Below are 15,446 nucleotides of genomic sequence, written 5' to 3'. Positions count from 1 at the left end.
CCGCGCAGGTGCGCGGACGGGGGCGGGGCTAGGACGCGGGCCCCGCCCCGCCCCGCAGCCTCCCGCCCCGCCCCACCGCCGCTGCGGTCCTGCGGTCTGGGGTAGCGACGGACGAGGTGCGCCGCGGACCAAGCCTGCTGGAAATGCGCAGTGTGTCAGCCCCACGGCCTCGTGCCTTTCAGAAACGCGCCGGGGGAGAGCAGGACTCAGAGGCCGGGGCCGTGCGGGCCTGTATGTGCTGACAAGCGGAGTCCGGTATGCGGGGGGACCCCCGGACACCAAGGGGAACCCCAACAACCCGTGGTCCACCCGGCGCGTCTGCTTTCATCCGCCCTGACTGGACAATTACACCGTCTCACTCACTCCTCCGAATGGCTCCTGGAAACTGGCGCAACCCGCCCCTTCCCACCCCACCTCCCCCAGCCCCGGTGAAGCGCGGCAGGGTCGCAGGCTGGGGAGCCCCGCTCTCCGGACAGCCCCGGTTTGCTCTCCGGGCTCCGGGCTCCAGGGCATGCGGCCCGGACGGCTGCGTTCAGGAGAGCAGCCTGGGGGTGACTCCCATCCCCAGGGACCCCGTTGTGCTGCTGGGGACAGGCTGATGAGTCCAGAACAAAGTTCAGCACAAAAAGGGCTGCGGTGGGGGCCACACGGGAGCCCAGACTCAGCCAGGACACTAGCCACACCGTGTCCCCCCCACAGTGGGAGTCAGCACCCACGGCTCAACCATGGCCGGAGCCTGGTGGAAGCCCACGTGCACAGATGAGTTTGAGAAAGGAGGAGCCAGCTGCTGGCAGGGCCGGGTGCCGTTACTCAGGAGGGATACAGAGGTGCTCCCCAGCAGGACACTGGACAGATGACCACATCAGCTGCTTAAGGCCAAGGTGATGGGGTCTGTGATTGACTCAAGGCCACGTAAGGGGCTGGAATTTGTGACCGTTTATATATTCAAGGCTTTACTGAGCATACAGTGTGCTAGAAGAGGCAGGACTATGGCAAGTGGGCACGTCCTACTTGGGGGGAGAGCAGGTCCCTTCAGGACTTATGTCTTGTGTCTTTGGCCAGGCTGTGCAGGAGCCGATCGGTCCCGTTCCAGAATGGCCCAACAGGGAACCAGGCGGTTCATAGGTGCAGAAGGAGACACCAGGCCTGAACATACAGGGGTGACTTCACAGCATGGACCTGGGCTGAAGCCACAGAGAAATGTCCCGGGAAGAAACCCCAGAAGACCCTCTCAGGCTTGACATCCCCGCACTGTAAGAGCTGCCAGCGTGGGTCCCGGCTCGCCGTCTGCCAGCCCAGGTCGGTGGAGAGGAGAGACCTGCTTCCTCTAGGGAGGACCTCCTGTGAGGCAGTGAGCAGCGCAGTGGGCACTCAGCACTTGGTCAGCCCCGGGCGGGGACACCTTCAGTTTTAGGGCCTTCTTTTTGCCTCTTCTGTGCAGTGCAAGTTTTCTCCACACAAAGAAAACGTGTCCAACAAAATGGGTCAGCTAGGAGTTTTCCAAAGTCCTGGGGCCTCTTCTCTCTCCATCTGTCCCGCGGTCCCTGACTGACCTCCTCCTGTCCACACGTCCCACGCCCGACCCTGCTGTCCTCACATTTCCATCTGCAGCCGGATCTCCCCATCTCCACCCGAAAATGTAGTGAAAATCTTAAAACAGAATCCTCCCCTCCTTCACCCCCCGCCCCGCCCGGCTCTGCTCTCGGTTCGGGAGGCCCCGCCCCATCCGCTCTGCCCTTCGTGGCGCTCAGCGGGGACCGGGATTCTTCGCTTTTCCCCTGACTCATTCTTCGGTCGCCCGAGAGCGCTCGCGGCCCGCTCTGCGCGCACCCTGGGCTTTTGGGTTTCCGGGCGGAGCTGGAGGGCCGTGGGGCTGCCGGAGAATCCGCTTCCCCAGGGCCTGGAGCCCCTTCGGCCTCCGCCCTCGGACTGCGGACGGGCCGTCTCCAGACCGCCGCGCGCCAAGGCCTGGGGTCCCACGCAGCCGCGGAAGGATGGATCCCAGGAGGTGCAGACACCCCCGCGGCCCTTCCCTGTCCCACCCCCCGCCCCGGGCCCTCAGTGAGGGACTTCCTAGTGAAGAACCCGTTCCGCAGACCCCACCAGGCTGCGCATGAGGGTGGCCAGCGACCGCTCCCCGTAGTGCAGCCCCTCGCAGCTCTGACGCCGCCTGGGCCCGGTCACAGCCCCGGAGTTTGGACTCCCAGCCCTACCTGGCCCTAGGCCGGTGCCCTAACCCTGCCCTCGCCAAGTGCCCAGAGTCAGGACTTCCTTCCCGGGGTGTCATGGCCACCCCCTTGCCACCAGCCGGGGCCAACCTGGGTCCAGATAAATTCGCCCCAACGCTCCACACTCAGCCCTGGAAATGTGTCCTCTCAGCCCGTTTCTGCCCCTCTCCCCGCACACTCTACTCCCTTCAACCCCTTCCTGGCCTGAGTCCCGGTCTCAGGGTGCCCTCAGGCCCCACTCCTGGCAGGAAGGTCCTTGCACGCGCCCCCAGGGAGCTGTCCAGGCTTGAGGTTGACTTGGCAAGGGAGGAACTTCTGGGGCTGTTTCCCCATTTCCGCAGTGAGGGTGCCAGTGCGGGGTTCTTGGGGAGACAGAGCCCCAGGCGCGCCCGCAGCAGCTGGCTCAGTGGGCTCCAGGGCCCTGTGAATGTAGGCAGCAAATGTGGCCTGGTTCGTGGCTCAGGGTCGGCGTGGGGTTGGCAGGGCCGAAATCCTGCGTGCAACCCCAGCCCATCCTGCCCCGCCTGGGTGCTCGAGGGCGCAGGGATGGGAGGGCATTTTCCCTCCCCCCTCCTCCATCTTCCGGACCCTCCCCAGCGTCCTGGACCCAGCGACTCTGGGAAGGAGATGCCATGCTGCAGGGTGTGTGGCCGACACCTGCCCCACTGGGCGCGCAGCTACAAATTGGGAGACTAAGGCAGGCGCCAGGTCCCGGTGTCCTCCGCCTGGCCTGGTCTCTGGGCGAGGAGCGCCGAGGCCACGCTCAGAACCTTCTCCGCCACCCAGAGGGCACACCCCCGTGCCCTTTGGCTTTGCTTGGGACACTTCAGGGGTTAAAACGATCGGTTTGAATCTCTGCGGGACTGCTGTGGTCTGAACGTCTCTGTAACCAGGGGAATTTCCAGGAGTTGGACCGCACGCGTCCCACGTGGCTCCTGGAGAGTGCGGCGGGGCCCCAGGCCCTGCGCGCGTCTGCAGGGCGGACCGTGTGCGCCTGTCCATGCCCAGAATGCGACAGGAAGTTCAGATGCAAATGCTCTGGGGCTGTGCAGTTCCCGAATTTGGAAACTTTCTGGGTAAAAATAACGTGTCCAACTCACTGTGTGATGCCGGGGGTTGACTGGAGGAAGTGGTGAGCGAGGGGTGGGAGGAAGAGGCCCGGGGAAGTCGAGATTTCGCCAGCGCGCTCTGCCCCCAGGGGTTGCGGGGTGGGGCCCGCCATCGCCCTCCGGGGGCGGCCGCAGAGCCCCAGGCCCCAAATGTCCAGCTCGGTTTCTGGCCTCTCCTTCCAGCCCTCCCTCCCTCGAGCTAGGCGGAGAGCTTGGGCCGACGTTTGACGGTGCGATGAACTCAGTTTATAGTTAACGTCCTTTTCCGATTACAGAGTTAACACGTGGCTGTCGGAAACACTTTGGAAAACACAGAAACCTACTTTAAACAGCTAAAATCCCTCTGACCCCCTTGCCCAGAGGTGCTTGGCCATGAACGTCAGTTCCTCCCAGCGCCTTTCCCCCACCTGACTGGGTCTTGCCGGCTTTTTAAAAACGTGAAATTTTCATGTTGCTCAGGCGTGAGAAGGGGTAGGTCTCCCTGGAGCCCACCCAGCACACAGCCCTGGGTCTCAGTCCGGCCCCCCCATCCTACCCATGTGAGCTTCAGTGGGCAATTCCGAGGGTGGCCAGGGTCACACCCAGATTAGGGCAAATGTTCCAACCCCCCCCCAACCTGAGCCTCACCCCAGCTTAGGCGGCTCCTGGGTGCTCCGCCACGGGAATGGGATTTTCCTCTCCTACCCCTCTGCTGGATCTTATTCCACCAGCCCTAGTGGGCTGGGCCCTGGGCGCTGGGCCCTGACCCCTGCCCCACCTCCCCCTTTCCAGGCTCTTCATCTCAGCACCCCGAGAGGCGGACCCATCACCCCCACCTTTCAGGAACTGGGCTGAGGCCTCGCAGCCACCTGCCCAGCGGGGGCCTGGAACTGCCGTCCGGGCTTCCCAGAGCCCAGTGGCCCAGCCCTGCTCACTTGCCTGCTCCTCGGCGGGCCAGAAGCAAGACTGACCACGGGGCCCCACGCTGGAAAGGTGCTGCTGTTCTCTTGAGAGAGAAGACAGGAAGAAGAGGACGGAAAAGGCTGCCCCTAGCCTGCAAGGGCTTCCCAGGTGAAGGAGGGTGAGATTTTCCTGGATAGCTCCTTGGGGAAGAGCTCTCGGCTGGGACCCCGATCCAAGGCGGGGGACGGGAAGCAGGTGGGCAGAGCTGGAGCACTTCACGGGAGACCGGGAAAGGAGGCCCCTGGCCCCAGCTGGCTGCCCACGAGGGTGATGTGGACCCAGGGGGACAGGCACAGGAACACTGACCTCTGGGGCTTGGGGGGTGCTGGTGGGGAATTGGGGAGCAGAATAAAATGCCTGGATCTCCTCCGCAGAGGAGGAGTAGTCTTGAAACTGGTGTGGGAGGCCAAGAGAGAAGCTTTTGGAGAGAGAAAAAAGGCCCCTAGGGTTGACTTCAGCTTCATGGGATCCTGGTTCTGTCCTGGGCCCTGAGGTCCTCCCATCCTTCTTCCCCAGCACCGAGTGCCTTCCTAGTGCAGGCCCAGCAGCCCCGGGGCTCAGAGTCTGCTCAGGGCTCCGGACCCAGCATCCCATCAGACCCCCCGGAGCCAGTGAAACAGACACTCGGGCCCCGCCCCCATCAGGATTGAGATCCACGGGCTGGGCGTGGGCCCCGGGTGTGCGTTCCTCACACGGACCCTGCCCAGCATTTAGGCCGGGATTTCCAGGTTCCTGTGTGTACTTCCTCCTCTCCCACCCAGCGGCCTCCCCAGGGAGCCACTGGTATGGAGCAGGGCTCTGCCTGCTCTGAGCCAAGCTAAGCTCGCTTACATGCGGCGGGTCGGAGGCTTCCCTGGTGCCGCAGAGCAGTTTCCGCCACAGCCCCGTGACACATGCCTCCTGCTGTTCCCGCACTTTCTCTGGGCCGGGCCTGTTCTCTGTCCCCGTCGGCCCATAACCTCACACCCATGGAGGGGAGGCCAGTGATCACTGACCTCATGGACAGGTGGGGAGCCCGAGGCCAGAAGCGACTGCTTGTTACCACAGCCAGGAGGCTGGACAGCAGGAGAGGGAGAGAGAAGCTCAAGCAGACCCTGCTCTGAGCACAGAGCCTGATTCGGAGCTCAATCTCACAACCCTGAGATCATGACTTGGGCCGAAATCAAGAGTCAATGCTTAGCCAACTGAGCTATCCAGGTAGCCCCAAAAGAAATTTCCTATAACTCCAGGTATAGACACTCCCCTCAAAAAAAGAAAAATCTGCTGTAATTTGATTGAGAGCTCCATGCTTCCTGGGACCTTGTGGCTGCCATCTTTCTGATGATTTGCAACTTCACACTTATTGGGCACCTGCTGTGTGTGCCAGGCCCTTTGAGGAACCCTTTCATATGTCTTCATTTGTCCTCACAGTGGGAGGGGGGTGAGGGAAATGGGGGCCCAAGGAAGAAAAGGGATTGGCTGTCTGGAGACGACTACTGCTACCAGTGGCCCCATCTGTCAGACCCCAAGTCCATGCTCCTCTCTCAGCCTAGCATCCATGCCCCCAAACCAGGCCCCTACGGCCAGAGGAGCTTAGAAGGCAAACATGGAAACTGAGCTCCTTAATCCAGGGTTGGAAGGTACAAAGTTGATTTGACAAAGGCAGCCAAGACGTCCAGTGGGCACACGTCCCTAAAGATGCCCAAAGGGGCTTTATTTGACATTGGAAGAAATGACAAATTGAACAGGAAATGGCAATTTGGTAGGTACCATAAGGAGAGAAATGACCCTGGGACCTGGGTTAGGGTTAGACGGCTCGCCTGACCTCCTGGAACCCCCACCTGTCAGCCCGGTCTTCATACTGAAAGGAGAAATTGGATTCCAGGGGACCAGGAAGGCATTATGACCTTCCTGTTGTGGTAATGAGGATGTTAGCTACTCACGCCCCCGCTCATCACATCTCTGTAGAACGATGAACAGTTTCATTTTTAAATTATTGTTTTTGAAATAGGCACCATGTCCAGCATGGAGCCCAAAATGGGCCTTGAACTCATGACCCTGAGATCAAGACCTGAGCTGAGATCAAGAGGCAGATACTCAACCGACTGAGCCACCCCGGTGCCCTTCAACAGTTCCATTTCTAACCTGGGCTCAGTGCTTTGGTTATTCTGACAGTGTAACTGTGCACTACTGAGCCAAGGGAACATTCTAGAATTACATTTTCTTCCTTATACAACTTCTGGTTTTCCCCCAGCGTTGATAATTGCTTAACTTTTTCTGGCTTAATCTCCTTTGAAGGAGCCAAGTCTTCTGCCCTCCAACAGGTCCTCAGTGTGACCTTCCACAAAGTCAAGTCTGTTGGTTAATCTTTCTGTTCTGGTGAGGGTTGGGCAGTCCCTGCTCAGGCCATAGGCCAGCCTCTGCCCCGGCCTCCTCAGGGTGTCTTTCCTTTAGCTGAGTTGGAAGGAGGAAGCCAGAAAGAGGAAGACCAAGGAGAAAAGACCTTCTGCTTGACATGAAGGTGTAGTTGGGTAGTAAGTGGGGATGAGGACACATAGGCCAGCATCCAGGACAGTAGGTGGCTGGAAAGGGCCCAACCCCTCACACATCTTCCCTACCTTCTACGCTCGCCTGGCTGCCCTAGCACCCCTGTGGCCTGGTTGACAGTAAGGATCTCTGTGGCCCTGGCAGTGTGGCTTTCTGCCTGTTGGTTTGGATCTGTGGGGGCTCCAGGGACAGAACTGTTCAGAGCACCTGGCGGGGCTGACAGTGTTTTCCGCTCTGCTCTGCCCACCCCCCGGGAGCATGCTCGCGCCTCCTCTGCAGCTGCCTCGCGGGCTCCTCCACCCCCTTCCTGCTCCATAAAGGGAGCAGCAGCTGAATCAACACTGCAGAAGGAAGTTACTGCGAGGAAGAAATTGAAAAGAAAATAAAAGTGAAGATCGGGGAGTGGTCACGAAAGGACAAGAGCTGGGGCAGGCGAAAGTCGCAAAGGGATGCAGGATAGGAGGGTGTCAGCTGGGAAATGTTGTCACAGCCCTGCTGTTGGCCCGAATGCCACCACGTCACGGCAGCTTGGGCCAAGCTTGGCCTGAGAACAAGAGCCAAGCTTGTTCTCTGCCTTTTTTTTTTTTTTTTAAAGATTTATTTATTTATTTGAGAGAGAGAGGGAGCACGCAGGGGACTGCTCAAGCAGAGGGAGGGGCAGAGGGAGAGAGAATCCCCAGCAGACTCCCAGCTAAGCACAGAGCCTGACTTGGGGCTGGATCTCAGGACCCTGAGATCATGGCCTGAGCCGAAATGTAGAGTCAGACGTTTAGCAGACCGAGCCACCCAGGCGCCCCTGCTTTCTGCCTTCTGAGTGCTGGGTTGTGTTTCCCCGGTGCCTCCTCTGATGAGTGGGTCCCCCGTTCTCAGGCCTGGCTCGTCATACCCGCACAGCACCGTGGGCTGTGCTGCCTCGCTCTCCAGACTTTTCCCAGCTTCGGCTAAGACACCGCAGTGTGCCTGGGAGTCTCTATAAAGGGAGCCTCACTTTGGCCATCATTAAACTATTTCTTAATCTTTGAGACCTCTTAGTGCTGTGTATTGTGGGAACGTGGCTGGGGGGTGGGGAGTGGGGCTGCGGGTGCCCAGGCCAGCATTCGGGACAGCCAGAGAATGGAAACAGCTGGGGCGCCTGGGTGGCTCAGTGGGTTAAGCCGCTGCCTTCGGCTCAGGTCATGATCTCAGGGTCCTGGGATCGAGCCCCGCATCGGGCTCTCTGCTCGGCGGGGAGCCTGCTTCTCCCTCTCTCTCTATGCCTGCCTCTCTGCCTGCTTGTGATCTCTCTCTGTAAATGAATAAATAAAATCTTTAAAAAAAAAAAAGGCTACTAAAAAAAAAAAAAGAATGGAAACAGCTGCCTCTTGCATCTCTTCCTCTGTTTTACATCACTTAGGCTGCCCGCTTCCCCCCACCCCATGCCCAGAATAATTTGAGGGACCGCCGCTCTTTCTGCCTTATAGCACTGTGACATGCTCGTCCCTGAACTGGGCCACGGTGTCCTGGAGGGCGCGGGCTGCATGCCCTCTGGGCATCTAACAAAGCACTGGGCCAGGCAACACGTCCTCAACGAACACCGGATGAAATGGAGTTGATTTACTAGAAGGCTAGAGGGAAGTGACCACAGATGGAATTTATTGGGACTTTGGGGAAAAGATTTTTCCCAGAATTCTGTTCTTCCACCCCTGGCTTCAGCTTTTTTCAAAACACCAAGCCTCGTCTCTCATGCTCACGCCCCACAAAGGCTTCCGCTGGTGGGACCATCACTTCCTCTGTTTCACACCATTATTCCTGGATGGAGAAACCCCTTGGCACGCACCCCAGGACTCCCTGTCTCCCACCTCGCTGCCCTAGTCACTGGCACCACACCCTGGTCTCGCCTGCTCCATGGTGCTGGAGACGATGTGCCATGGTCTACCTGGACGTTTCCCCATTACTAGATGTAAGTTAATTATGTTATAGATGCTAATGACCCAATAAAGACGCAGACACTTTGTGGTCCTGGTTACCAGGAAGGACAAACGGTGTGCATATTAGCCGCTTAAATAAGTGACACCAACTACCCCCCATTACCTCACCATCTTTCTGAATTTGCCCCGATGAGAAATGGTATCTCGTGTGGTTTTGGTGTCTGTCTTCCCAGTGTCCACTGAGTCTCTGTTCTGCTGACTTTCTTCACTTGAAGAATGCTTGGGATTCACTCATGTTGTTGAATTTCTCATACGTTCACGTAATGCCATCAATTTGCCTCTAGGAGCTGCTTTACCTTCATCCCGTAGTACGACCGGCAGCATATCATTTCATTCCATTCAAAATATTTTCTTTTTTTTTTTTTTAAGATTTTATTTATTTATTTGACACACAGAGAGACAGCAAGAGCAAGAACACAAGCAGGGGGAGTGGGAGAGGGAAAGCAGGCTCCCAGCCGAGCAGGGAGCCCAATACAGGGCCCAATCCCAGGACCGTGGGATCATGACCTAAGCCAAAGGCAGATGCTTAATGACTGAGCCACCCAGGTACCCCTCAAAATATTTTCTAATTTACCTTGAGGCTTCTGTTTGACCCACAGAGTATTAAGAAGTGTGGGGGCGCCTGGGTGGCTCAGTGGGTTGGGCCTCTGCCTCCAGCTCAGGTCATGATCTCAGAGTCCTGGGATCGAGCCCTGCATCAGGCTCTCTGCTCAGCGGGGAGCCTGCTTCCCCCCCTCTCTCTGCCTGCCTCTCTGCCTACTTGTGATCGCTCTCTCTATCAAATAAATAAATAAGATCTTTAAAAAAAAAAGTGTGTTATCTCTTTGGCGATTTCTCTACATCTTTCTGGTTATTTTCTAGTTAAACTCCACGCTGGCTACAGAACATACTGGGAGTGATTTAGGTTCTCTTGGAGGCGTGCAGGAGTCTGTCCTCCTTGCTGAAGGTGCCACGCACACCCTGCGGCTGCTGGCTGACGTGTTTCAGATCGTCCGTGTACTTGCTGCACTTGTCTCCTTTCTAACAGACTGCTGAGGGGGCACCGACAACTGCACTTGTAAGTGTACGTTCGCCCCATTCTCCTTGCAGCTCTTACAGTGTTTGTGTGCCATGAGCCTGTTGTTAGGTGTGTGCCCATTTACAAACCTTACACCTCATGGAATCGGCCCGTTACGGTTAAGTAAAGCCCCACCGGACTATCGATGGTTTTCACTGCTGCGACAGCTCGTGTGATTGAAATTAGCAGAGTACTTCCCTGTTTTCCACTGATCAGCACTGCTGTGGTTCATCTCCCTCTTCCTTCTTCTTCTATCCCTGTCTGTTGCTCTGTCTTTATTCCTCAGTATCTATATTTCCAGTATCATTTCCCTCTGAAATCTTAAGATTGCTGTTAGAGCTTATCTGCTGGAGACTAATCTTCTCACTTTGCCTCCATCTGAGAATGTATTTACTTTTTCATTTGTGGGGAATAAGAGAACTGCAGGAGAATTCAAGGCTGGTGGCCCTTTCCTTTGAGCGCTGTGCCACCGTATCCAGGCTCTATGATATTTTTTTAAAGATGTTATTTATTTATTTGACAGAGAGAGATCACAAGTGGGCAGAGAGTCAGGCAGAGGGAGAGGGGGAAGCAGGCTCCTCGCTGAGCAGAGAGCCCGATGCGGGGCTCCATCCCAGGACCCTGAGATCATGACCTGAGCCGAAGGCAGAGGCTTTAACCCACTGAACCCCCCAGGCACCCCCAGGCTCTATGATATTTTTTAAAGATTTACTTATTTATTTTTGAGAGAGAGAGAGTGAGTGGAGTGAGAGGCAGAGGGAGAGAATCTTCAAGCTGACTCCCCACTGAGCAGGGAGCCTGATGCGAGGCTCAATCTCAGGACCCTTGAGGTTATGACCTGAGCTGAAACCAAGAGTCAGATGTTTCACCACTGAGCCACTCAAGTGTCCCTGCCTCTGTGGTTTCTGGTGCTGCAAACCTCTAAGGTTTGCAGTTACTCAATGCTCGTTCCTCTGCATGGAATGTGTCATTTTTCTCTGCTTGGTTTGAAGAATTTTCATTCTTTTTTTTTTAAGATTTTATTTATTTATTTGATACAGAGAGAGAGAGAGATCACAAGTAGGCAGAGAGGCAGGCAGAGAGAGAGAGGGAAGCAGGCTCCCTGCCGAGCAGAGAGTCCTGTGTGGGGCTCAATTCCAGGACCCTGAGATCATGACCTGAGCCAAAGGCAGAGGCTTAACCCACTGAGCCACACAAGTGCCCCTCAAATGCTTTTTCTATCAACCATTCACTTCTGTCCTTCTGGGACTTCAGTAATGCAGATGTTATCCTGCAGGGGCCCAGGCTCTGTCTTTGCCAATCTCTTTTTTCTCTTTGTCATTCATAATGGTCTTCAAGTTCACTCACTCTCTTCCGTCTCACCATTCTCCCATTAAGACCATTCAATGATTTTTTTAAATCTCTGTCACTGTATTTTTAATTTAAATCCCATCTTATCCTTTTTCATAGTTTTTTTTTATCTCTGCTGAAAATTTTTACCTTTGTATTATTTGTTTCAAGAGTGTTTTCCTTACTTAATGGACCATATTCATGATAACTGATTTAAATGCTTTCTGTGGTAGTTTCAACACCGGATCATCTCAGAGTTAGTATCGTTCATTATTTTTTGTCTTACAAATTCCTGAGATTTTCTTTGGTGTTATTGCCATGTGAGTACTTTGGATTGTATTTTGAACATTTTGAGTATTACTTAATAAGTCTCTGGATCCTATCAAAATCTCCAACCTTGCTCCTTTTGTTTTTGCTGTCAGGTCAGCCTGATTAGAAGCAGACCACAAGTTCAGATCTGCTTCCTGTAGGCTGTGGTTCCCACATGAGATCAGTTTTCACAATCTTCATAGTGTTATTTGGATACATCTCACACTTGCATGACCCTGGGGCCAGTCTTTGACCTTGGCAATGGTCTGTATCAGGTTTCAATGCTCAAAGCCTTTCCTCACATGTCCAGCTCAAGGGTGAGTCTAGAACATCATACTAAGCTTCATGGGATCTTTTTCTAGACCTCCTTCTTATCCCCTACACTCTTTGCCTCCAGAGGCCTCCCTCCCTGCTCCTCTGGTTGTGACGTGGGAGTTGTAGTGTCCGCACACTGCTGAGTATCTCCTGTGGCTACATTACCCTGGGCCACAGTGAAGATTGCGGTAGCTTCTGCTGAAATAAAATAAAATAATAAAATAAAATAAAATCTGCTGCTCCCACCCTCTTGGGAGCACAGGTTTAGGGCAGGAATTGCCTCTAAGGCAAGACTAGGACAAAGAAAAGCAGGCATTTCTCCCTCTCTCTCTATCCATCAGGGCATCCCTTCCCAGCCCAGAGTCCAGAAAAGAGGGCTTTTCTTGGCCATATGCACCATGCTGTTCTGGGGTACAGGATACCTTGAATTAAGCCAGCGGTTTTGGGGGGCAGGACACCCCCATATCAGTCTTTCATGAAGTTTTGATTTCTCGCCCCTATCTTTCAGAAAATTGTTCTGTTTCATTCTGTGTGATATTTTTAATTGTGATCAGAGATGGAGGGCAGTGTGCTTGCTTGGTCTCAGGAGGGACTGGAAGCTCCTGGTGACTTCTTTTTACTCCTAAATATTCTTCATTTTGTTTCATTTGTTACAGCTTCATTAAGGTAGAATTTACATGCCTATATTCACTAACTTTAGGTATACCACTTAATGATTTTAACAAGTTTACAGAGTTGTGAAATCATCACCACAGCCCAATTTTAGCACATTTCCGTGACCCCACACTCCTCTTGCTCATTTGTAGTCACTCCCTGTTAGTTCCTTTAAAAAAAAAAAAAAATCTCAAGACTACAGCAAAGTGTGAAGACCAACATCATCAACACCCACATACCCACCGTCCTAGTCTGTCAGATCTTAACGTTTTACCTTACTTTGCCCAGCATTTTTTCTTCTTAAAATGATAAAATTGAAGGTCTCTGCACTCCTCTTCCAGGACTGCTCTCCCCTGTGCCTTCAGCGGTGACTACGGTCCTGAACTTAGGATTCATGGGCATATGGGTGTCTCCAGCATCACGCGGGCTGTGTGGTCACACCATACAACCTTCTGCAACTCATGCGTTAGAGAACCTCAGGGTCAAGGTTTTGAGATGTGTCCTGCGGATACACACAGCTCCAGAAAAATACTTAAATTCCCGCGCATTATCCCGCCATACGAACATCCCGTGCTGTGTCTACCGATCCTACGTTAGGTCTGCTGCCAGCGTCTCAGGATGCTGGGTTTTTTCTTCACTGTCACCCTTTGGTTAACATCTGATTTTCTTATACTGTGCCCATGAATTTGCCTCCTTGTGACCTTGGTGCTTTAGAGCATGTCGAGATGTCCTCTGTGGCTTAATACATGATCTGCTCGTCAGTTACAGAGGTCTTAACCCTCAAAGTGTTCACAAGCCTCCTCTGCATCTGTTTCATCTGTTCATTTCTGAGAGAAGGACATTAAAGACGTTTGCTGCGTTTGCATCTGGGTCCCTTGGCTTATGTGTTTGTCAGTTTCTGTTCTAGGTGTTTTGCAGCTATTTTTTTCCTTTTCTTTTTTTTTAAGATTTTATTTATTTATTTGACAGGCAGAGATCACAAGCAGGCAGAGAGGCAGGCAGAGAGAGGGAGGGGGAAGCAGGCTCCCCGCCGAGCAGAGAGCTTGATGCAGGGGCTCGAACCCAGGACCCTGAGATCATGACCCGAGCCGAGGGCAGAGGCTTAACCCACTGAGCCCCACAGGCGCCCCTGCAACTATTTTTTCTTTGTGGATGATAAATTCCACGACCTCCATCATTCCTTAAGCATTTAATACTTTTTGCCTTGAATTATACCTTTTTTTTTTTTTTTTTTGAGAGAGAGAGAGGGTGGGGGCAGAGGGAGAGAATCTTAAGCAGGCTCCACGCCCAGTGCAGAGCTCAATCCCAGGACCCTGAGATCATGACCTGAGCTGAAATCAAGAGTCGGAGGCCTCACCAATGGAGCCCCCCCAGGTGCCCCCTGAGTTATGCCTTTTGATATCATTTCTACCTAATTGTTAGTATTCCCTGGCACGTGATGTGTCTATCATCCAGTCCTTTATTTTTGACCTTCAGTGTCTGATTTAAGTTTATCTGATAGACAGAATTTTTTGCACTTTTTCCTTTTTAACTGTGGTAAAAAACTAAAACAAAAACATAACATAGGGATGCCTGGGTGGCTCAGTCAGTGAAGCATCTGCCTTTGGCTCGGGTCACGATCCCAGGGTCTTAGAATGGAGTCCCGCATCGGGCTCTCTGCTCAGCGGGGATCTGCTTCTCTCTACCTCTCCTCCTTGCTCACGCTCTCTCTCAAATAAACAAATAAACAATTAAAAAATCTTAAGAAAAAAACACAAAACATAAATTTAACCATGTATCCCACCATCTTTCCCATTTTTGAGTGTGCAATTCAGATGTTCTGTCCACATTGTGTGCAAACAATCTCCAGAACTTTCTCATCTTGCAAAACTGAAAGTATCCTCCTTCAGCAAATTTACACTTCTTTTTAAAGTTAAAAAAAATTTTACTCCAGAAAATTTACAGTCGCGAAAGTTGTCAGAACAGTTTCATGAATCCATATGCCCTCAACATTTGCTTCCACAATCTTCAACGTGGCCAGTCTTGTTTTCTTTATAGCCTTACCCACGGCTGGTGCAAAATGAAAAAAACTTTTTAAACATTTTAAAGAGAAAAGAGGAGAGTTTTACTGGAGCGCGTGCGAGGACAGCTGCCCAGGTCGACAGTGCTCACGGGATGACCGCACTCAGGGACAAGCGTTGGTGTGGAGTTATGTGTGTTTTTACACAGAGCTCCCCGTCACCATGACGAAGTGCATTCCAGAAAACAATAGACTGTCTCATCTTTAACCCACTCCTAGGGGCCATGATTCCTGAAATTCAGGAATATTCTAGAACATTCTTAGTGTATGTGATGCTACATGACTTTAATCTTATAGGAGCCAGGGAGGGTTTTTTTGTTGTTCTTCTTTTTATGCTTGGAATGGTCCTTTTTGATTATTTTTTCAACGAAGCAGATATATGGTATGTGCTCGGGGCAGAATCGGAGCAGAAGTACAGCCCATGCTTCGAGGTTTTGCTGAGTCATTTTGACCTTGGGTAAATGTCCAGCTATAGCTTCCCTGGGGACCCAGGAGCAGGGCCTACGTGTATGGAAAGGCGAACATCTTCTTAATTTTCCCACCCTCCCTCCGTCACCCCTCCCCCCACTCATTATCTGGCAGCAAATCTGGAACATGGCACCTCATCCTCCGCAGATACTTCAGTGTGTAACTCTTAAAGGCGACAACTCTTGAGTATAATCACAAAATCTATCACATCTAAGAAAATTAACAGCACTTTTCTTTGAAGATTTATGTACTTATTTGAGAGAGAGCGAGCGGGCACAGGGGGAGGAGAGGCAGAGGGAGAGAGAATCTCAGGCAGACTCCGTGCTGAGTGCAGAGCCCAGTGCGGGGCCCGACCCCAGGACCCCGAGCTCATGACCTGAGCTGAAATCAAGCATCGCATCCTTAACCGATGGAGCCCGTTGGGGGCCCCAACCATAGTTTCTTAATATCACGCCCTCCATACATTGCGATTGGTTGCTTTTC

At 53.3% G+C, this 15,446-nt stretch overlaps 1 long non-coding RNA gene across 1 annotated transcript; it reads left to right on the top strand.

The window, feature by feature from the left end:
- The first annotated feature begins 495 nt into the window (after positions 1-495).
- Positions 496-5,380, top strand: LOC111155759. Its single transcript, XR_002641156.1, has 3 exons — positions 496-881; positions 1,063-1,299; positions 4,109-5,380. It is a non-coding gene; the product is annotated as an uncharacterized LOC111155759 (long non-coding RNA).
- Positions 5,381-15,446: the final 10,066 nt, after the last annotated feature.

This window comes from Enhydra lutris, unplaced genomic scaffold (genome assembly GCF_002288905.1).
Source record: "Enhydra lutris kenyoni isolate GAN:26980312 unplaced genomic scaffold, ASM228890v2 scaffoldscaffold43, whole genome shotgun sequence".
NCBI lineage: Eukaryota > Metazoa > Chordata > Mammalia > Carnivora > Mustelidae > Enhydra > Enhydra lutris.
This window is presented reverse-complemented; position numbering and strand designations above follow the sequence as displayed.